At 49.2% G+C, this 7,484-nt stretch overlaps 1 long non-coding RNA gene across 1 annotated transcript in view; it reads left to right on the forward strand.

The window, feature by feature from the left end:
- Positions 1-5,521, forward strand: part of LOC138527376 (uncharacterized) — a 37,966-nt gene extending 32,445 nt beyond the window's left edge. Inside the window, exons 2-3 of the long non-coding RNA XR_011283911.1 lie at positions 4,831-4,929; positions 5,212-5,521. This is a non-coding gene — a long non-coding RNA (uncharacterized lncRNA). The remainder of the gene's footprint in view (positions 1-4,830; positions 4,930-5,211) is intronic.
- The last annotated feature ends 1,963 nt before the right edge of the window (positions 5,522-7,484 follow it).

The following is a 7,484-nucleotide window of genomic DNA, read 5'->3' on the forward strand; positions in this document are numbered from 1 at the left end:
GGCTGGGTTGTTGGTAAAACCCGGTGCAGCCAGGGGGAGTCTGCTCTCGTGGAGTGTCTTTATTGGATGTAATGAAACACTGTGATGAAACTATTTAGTGGGCGTAATGTGCCCGGACAAAATGGATCGCATATACTGGCGGCACTGTATGAGTGGCACTGGTTAAAAAGTATTAATGATACGCATGTCTCACACGGGTTGGAATAATAGGTATTAATACTAAGGGCTGATTTTTAATAGCCCAATGGTTGGATAACAAGTGTGAAAAGGCTTTATTCGTGTGGGCCCAAAGTAATCTTATGTGTGTGTTGACAGTTCCACAGCAAACAAATATTCCAAACTTAGGTGGCCCTGACCTACTACGCATTACTGTTTGCTCTGCATTGTGTTATACTAGGGTGCTTTTTCTCCCCTCGCAGGATTCTCAAACTTAGGTGGCCCTGACCTACTACGCATTACTGTTTGCTCTGTATCGTGTTAAACTAGTGCCCTCCACTCAATTCCTGTCTACATACTCGTGTCGTCCGCCTCCCCTCCTACTCCATGGTGCTCTCTATTTCGCCTATCTACTCTAATTGCTTCTCTATTGACTATCCTGCTCTCCTCACTAAATCCGGTAGGAAAAAGTTTAAAAAGGACATCCTGGTCTCCAACCCAGGCCTCCCTATTGCTGACACCTACACGAGCGCCTGCTCCAAGGAAACTCTCACTGACATTCTCTTTTTCGTGCCTTCACCTGACCTATGGACCCTTCACATGCTCTCTGTGCTCTCTCCTTTCTCCTCCTCTCCCATCAATGGTGGCACCCGCTGGGATGTCCTCCTGGCCCCTTTCCACTCCTCTAAGGCCATCATTAATGTCTATGCTAACGGGACCGTCTTGGTCCAAGGCCCTCAGGCCAACCTTCACCTCTTTGATAGACGCCTCCCACGCCTCATCAACTTCCTCTCCTCTCCCACTGTCCCCCTTCCTCTGTCCTCGGCTACCTTGCCTCTCCCCTCCCTCCCTGCCCCTTCTCTTGCTCCCTCTTCAACTCCCTCTCTAACACCTCCGCAGGACATACCTCTGATCTGCACCCCTCCCCGGAAGTTTTTCAAAGGTGGCAACCTTCTCCACATTGCCACTCTAAATGCTCGCTCTGCCATCAAGCACTCCTCTGATATCTGTCGCCTTCTTGAGGAACTGGACCTGGACGTCCTCGGTCTCACTGAGACATGGTTCACAGCCAGCTCTGCCACCAGCTTCGACACACTCCTACCTGATGGTTACAAGATCCTCTCCGTGCCCAGGCCCAACCGTTCAGGGGGTGGTGTTGCCCTTATCTTCCCTGAGTGGATTCCTGCCACTGTCACTCCTACGCAGACCTACTCCTCTTTTGCCTTGTCTGCCGACTCTCTCTCTCTCCTAGCCATTCCCTTACCGTGGCTACTATCTATCGGCCACCTGGTCAAATTTCCTCCTTCCTCTCTGAATGGGCTGACCTCTCCTCCTCACTCCTGTCCTCAACCACCCAACTCCTCTTTCTCGGTGACTTCAACATCCACCTCGATGCCTCCTGTCCCCCCACTGGTCTCTTTCGCGAACTCTGTAACTCTCTCTCACTCTCTATTCTCCCGTCTGGGCCTACTCACTCTGCAGGGCACACTCTTGACGCTCTGATCTCTTCTGACCTTCCCCTCTCCCCTCCTCTCTCCACTCCTCTCTCTTGGAGTGATCACTTTCTCCTATCCTCCCACCTCTCCCTCCCTACCCCACAGGCAAAGCCACCCTCTTCACTGCCACCCACCTTCTCGGTCATCCGACCCATGAAGCGCGTGTCAGTTGAGGCTTTTGCTGCTACCTTCTCGCCCCCTCCTCCCCCCTTGGCTGACTCCCACCCTGACACAGCCCTCTCCATGCTCTATTCCTCTATATCTGATACTCTCGATATCCTTGCCCCTGTCATGAGAATCCGCCTGAAGCCCAAAGCCAAATGTAACTCCTGGTATGACTCGGATCTCGTCACCCTAAAACGCAAGTGTAGGGTGGCAGAGAGGAAATGGCGTGCTTCATGTTCATCCTCTGACAAACTGGCCTGCCGCCTGCTCCAAAGGCAATACCGGCTCTCCGTTCTCACCAAGAAGAGAGCCCTTATCCAAGCCCGCATCTCTGAGGCATCAAACAACTCGGCCGAACTCTTTAAAATCTGCAAGGAGCTGGCCAACCCTGCTGCAGTCTCTACCTCTCCTGTCCCCTCCCAGGCCCTCTGCACTGCACTGGCCTCGCACTTCATCTCAAAAACCCAGGACATCCTGTCCTCGCTCTCCTCCTCTCTCCTCCCTCCCTCTCTTCCCAGCTCTCCCTCTTGCTCTCTTGCAGCCACCCCTCCACCCTCCTTCTCTGCTTTTCCACCTTTTTCTGCTGATGAGGTCTCCAGACAAGTCCGATCTATGAAAGCCTCGTCTAAACAGGTTCACCCCTGTTCCTCCAAAACCATCAAGGACCACATCGACTCCCTGGCTCCTGTCCTGGCTGACTTCTGCAACCACTCATTCGCCTCTGGAGTCTTCCCATCCCCCCTCAAGCACTCCCTTGTGCACCCCCTCCTCAAGAAACCCTCTGCCGACCCCTCCTGCCCGGTCAATTATCGCCCAATCTCCATTACTCCCTTCCTGGGTAAGCTCCTGGAGAAACTGGCCATCTCCCAGCTTAACCTCCATGCTGACTCTGTTGGTAATCTGCATGACCATCAATCTGGCTTCAGAGCTGCCAGAAGCACGGAAACTGCTCTCCTGAACATCCGTGAGGACCTGCTCCTGAACCTCGATACCAACACTCCCTGTGTTCTCATTCTGCTCGATCTCTCCTCTGCCTTTGACACTGTCAACCATGCCATCCTGCTCAACTGTCTCCGTGATAACCTGGGTATCACTGGTCAGGCTCTGGCCTGGCTGACTTCTTTCCTCTCCGATCGACCCTCCCAGGTCCAAATGGGCTCCTTCCTCTCTGACATCTTTTTCTCCACCTGTGGTGTCCCCCAGGGATCCAACCTCTCTCCCTGGCTTTTCAACCAGTATCTGGCACTCCTTGCCCACCGCATCGCCGCTCTCTGCCCCTACTTCCAGTGCTATGCAGACGATACCCAGCTCATCTTCAGGCTACCCTCAGCCTCCTCCTCTCCTTCCCTCATCTCCGACTGTCTGTCTGCTATCCATGAATGGTGCGCCGCCAATGACCTCTGCCTCAACGCCAGTAAGACTGAGATTCTACTCATCGGCACACCCACTCCCTCCTTCCCTGCAGCTCTCTGGCCGGCCTCCCTTGGCCCCCTTCCTGCCCCTACCTGCAAGGCTAAAAACCTCGGGGTCATCTTCGACTCCACACTCTCCTTCTCTCCTCATATATCTGACGTCTCTAAGAAGTCACACTACCAGCTGCACCTCCTCAGAGGTATTCTTCCCTTCCTCTCCTTCCCCCAGAAGCTCACTGTCTCTCGAGCCCTGGTTCTCTCAAGGCTGGACTACTGTAACAGCCTCTATCTTAATCTGCCTGCCTCCACTCTCCGCCCTCTGCAACTTATCCAGAACAGAACTGCGAGACTTGTCCTTGGCCTCAAGCCCAGGGACCGTATCTCTCCAGGACTGAAATCTCTTCACTGGCTCCCAGTGGCCGCGAGGATCAAGTTCAAAACCCTCTGCATTGTCCACAAGGCCTTCTGGGGCCTGGGACCAAAATACCTCCAACTCTCTCTTCCTAAATATCTTCCTTCACGAGCCCTTCGCTCATCCGTCTCCAACTCCCTCATGGTCAGCCGTTTCTCGAAGCAACGAGCTGGGGGTAGATCTCTCTCCGCAGCAGGGGCCTCCCTCTGGAACAGCCTTCCTGCCTCCCTGAAACTTGAGGAGAACCATCTCCGGTTCCGGAAGCACCTCAAAACCTTCCTCTTCGCTTCTGCCTTCTCTCTCCCTCTCCCCTGCTAATCCTGCTTAACTCCCCACTGAACTCAGCTCAAACCTGCAGCTGGGCCACTCTCAGCAACCTCGGTCCAGGGCCCAGCCACTCTCCACCTGCACTGCCTCCCCGGCTCCCCCTGCACTGTGGGACTGTCACTGTATCCCTACAGCCCCTTTCCCAGCACTTGCTCTGCACTTACCTCGCACTTGCCACCAGCTGGCCCTTTCTATTTATTATTTATTATTATTAATTTTTTTTTTTTTTTACGCTACTTACCTTGTACTGCACTTCCCCCCCCCACCTCCTCCCCCCTGCACTTCCTCCTTTTCCCCTTACCTCTGCACTTGCGCGATCTGAATGACACCTGGCCTAGTAGGATCGTTTGTCTGTTTTCCCCTTGTTTCCCTCCCTCCCTGCCTCGTCGCGCCTTGAAACACTTGTGTATAGGCGCGTTACAAATACCATATCATATCATATCATATCAACATGAATCGTGAAATCGAAATGCATGAATAAAAGCCACTATAAAGGCAACCATATACATGTTGGAAAAACATACATTTGGCATAGATGTAATAACAGAGGAGTGATGCACTTTTTCTGGTATACAATGAGTCCGTGCCAGAGCTATACACATGAGCTCATGTTTCAGATATTCAGATTTAGAGCATGGCAGAGAGACAAAACCAGGTGAAAAATTGTGTGCATCATGTGACACAAGTGTATATTGTTAACAGCTGAATGCAGGTATTCGAAAAGCCAAAGGATGGACCCGCTAGAACCTGCAACCTACATTGGCATGGGTGCGAAGAACAATTCCAAAATTGAAAAATGATAATTGATGTGCAATATACAATACGACAGAACCCTCACTAGGACATGCTATGTCGCACACAGGTTTTGCCACGAATGGACCGACTGTATAAGCTACAGCCACACCAAGAAGTGGGCGATCAACCCCTCATTCGAATTTGATGACAGTCTTTACCACGTGAGGTAAGACTCCACCTTTTACCACCACTGTATATATATATATATGTTTCAGGTATTTACTTGTTTCCACATTGGCTAGTCGAATGCCAGCCTGTCATCCACACTAAGATGGATGTCTTAACTTACCCTAGCACTGGATAAGTCTTAGGTAAGATTTATGCTCCACATTTCAACGGAGCATTTTGTTCTAACAATTTAGCATCTAGTTTTGATCTTTATAAATTATTCAATCATTTATTTTTGAGGTCATTCCATTACTTACCATACTCCATTTGTCACTTTTAGATAGAGAACCCGGGACCCGAATTTACTCCATCATACGTCCTGATGAAGGTCTGCACATAAAGCTGCATTCCACAGCTCACCCCAGGGCCGAAACACCTTAGTGTCGACGATTACACCACATGTTCAGTGCGCAATTCATGCATTGCTTTGTTTCTTGTTATATGTTCACTGAATTCGTTTTTTTGTTCACATTGTACCTGCATAACCAATATGTTTTTGAATATTAGCAGAACTTGTATGTTATCCATTTAGATCCAGTTCATTCCTCTGGATTATACTCACCTGTATTGTGTTTCTAAATACTCCTCGGTACTCTATCCCTAAATTGTGCCATTTATCATTTGTCATTTTTTATGCTAATTAATGTATTAACTCTACACATACGCAGGTATTGACTTTTTCACGTTGTTATGAGACTACTGTAGTGGGTGTGACCTCTCACCCTGAAATTCTGCAACTTGAGACCCCCATATGGACGCCCCCTCAACCCTTGTGCCTTAACAAAGAGAACCTTGTATCCATCAATCAACGGGACGTCCATCAAGAGGGTCTCCTGAATGCAGAGAATATCAAACTGTGACAGCTTTTTCTGGCAATCCCTGATACTTGTAAAACCCCCTGGAATTCCAAGACAAGGCTCTTCCCACCCTACTTCACTCATACCAGCTATGTTCCCCACTTACACCCTGGGCAGTAGGATTAATTTGGGTCCAGTCCTTCACCTGTGGATTACCAGGTCGGTAACCCCTAATTTGGCAATTGGGTAACCCCCCCCCAACCCCTCTTACATCGCCCTGCACAGGTGCCACCCCAGGCTGGGTGTCTCTTTGCCAAATTGGATTCATAACAGTTGACCTTCCCCAATCCACCACTTCGAAACCCAATAAGAGGAAACCCACCTCCTCCATTGATATTGCATTTTTGATAATACTGGAGCGCAAGTACACTTTCATCACATTAAAGCAGTATCGATTTAAGAACCGCACCATTTCAATGTCTTCAGATATAACCAACGAAGACTAGGAATTTCAAACAGCAGGGAGAGCATGTATATCCGATTTAGAAGAATTATGTTGGAACTTTTTTTTAAAAAGGCGACTTAATAATACACAATTAGTGTCAAACCCCAGCTTCACCCTATTTGGTTCACAATTTACTGATTGCTAGTTTTTTTCCCTTTGGCATTTTTTAGTGGCACCCTTGAGAGGCAGCTTCACTGCACGACCATCTGGTAATTTCCTACTTTTAGCTCCCTGTTTCCTCAATATTATGTGGCGTGTGGTCAGCTGACTCTATCAACAATAGGTTTGACTTTGGGCCCTTCTCTAACTTTGTCTGCCTTGGCTTTAGAGAAAATAGGGAAATTCTTTGGGCGATTTATTGGGGGAGGAAATACTCCTTCATTCCTTCACCTGGGACAACAATTCCCACATTTCCCTTCAGACCAATCGTCACAGAATCCCTTATAACAGAAAATGTTGCCTTACCCAACCCCCCTTTTCCCCCACTAGGGGCAGTTGGCCTGTGGGCCATAGTCTCCCCAATGAACCCTCCATTGAATCGTCACAGGGATATACTGAGATATTACTTGGGTCGAGGGGCGTACTCTCCCCATTACTACCACCCCCCCCGAATCTTTGGAGTGTTTACCCAGAGCTTCACCCCTTACTAGAGCGTGGGCCCCCAACCTTTCTCAGGTGTTCCTTTCTGCACCCTGCCTTCTTATTGTTTTTGCTTACTTGGGGGATGACTTCACCCTCAACGTTCGTATCCCACTTCTTCAGTACTTCTTTTTTCAAGTTACTTATGAATTTTTGTAGACCACCATTATTATTTTTTTAGTTGGCAATTTTTAATTCTTTGACTTCTTTACATCCTGCCCCTTGATAGGTTCAACAATCATTTCCAAATGGCTACTACTTAGGATTTCTGCAGCTGCCACACCCCCAACACAGAAACTGAAGGGAGAACCTCTTCCTAAGCCAGTTCCACAATGGGTTTTGCCACCTCCATTGGTTGGTCTACGCCCAAATTGCTATGAGTATAGTTCTATGGGCACCCGTGAGGTTTTAGAGGACATTGTTGCTGCTTTTGTGAGCCCCAACAGGCAGTGATGAAACCCTCCAGGAAGCTAACCTTCCCCGAGAGGGCCTTCAAGACCTGTGTCACCTCCCATAGTTCTAAATTAAAGATTCATAGCCCCTGTCCATTGAATCGAGCAACCTTGACAAAACTGGAAATGATAGTTCGTCAACCACTGTTGTTTCCAAGCC

The sequence above is a fragment of the Ambystoma mexicanum genome, chromosome 14 (genome assembly GCF_040938575.1).
Source record: "Ambystoma mexicanum isolate Mex_15411 chromosome 14, UKY_AmexF1_1, whole genome shotgun sequence".
NCBI lineage: Eukaryota > Metazoa > Chordata > Amphibia > Caudata > Ambystomatidae > Ambystoma > Ambystoma mexicanum.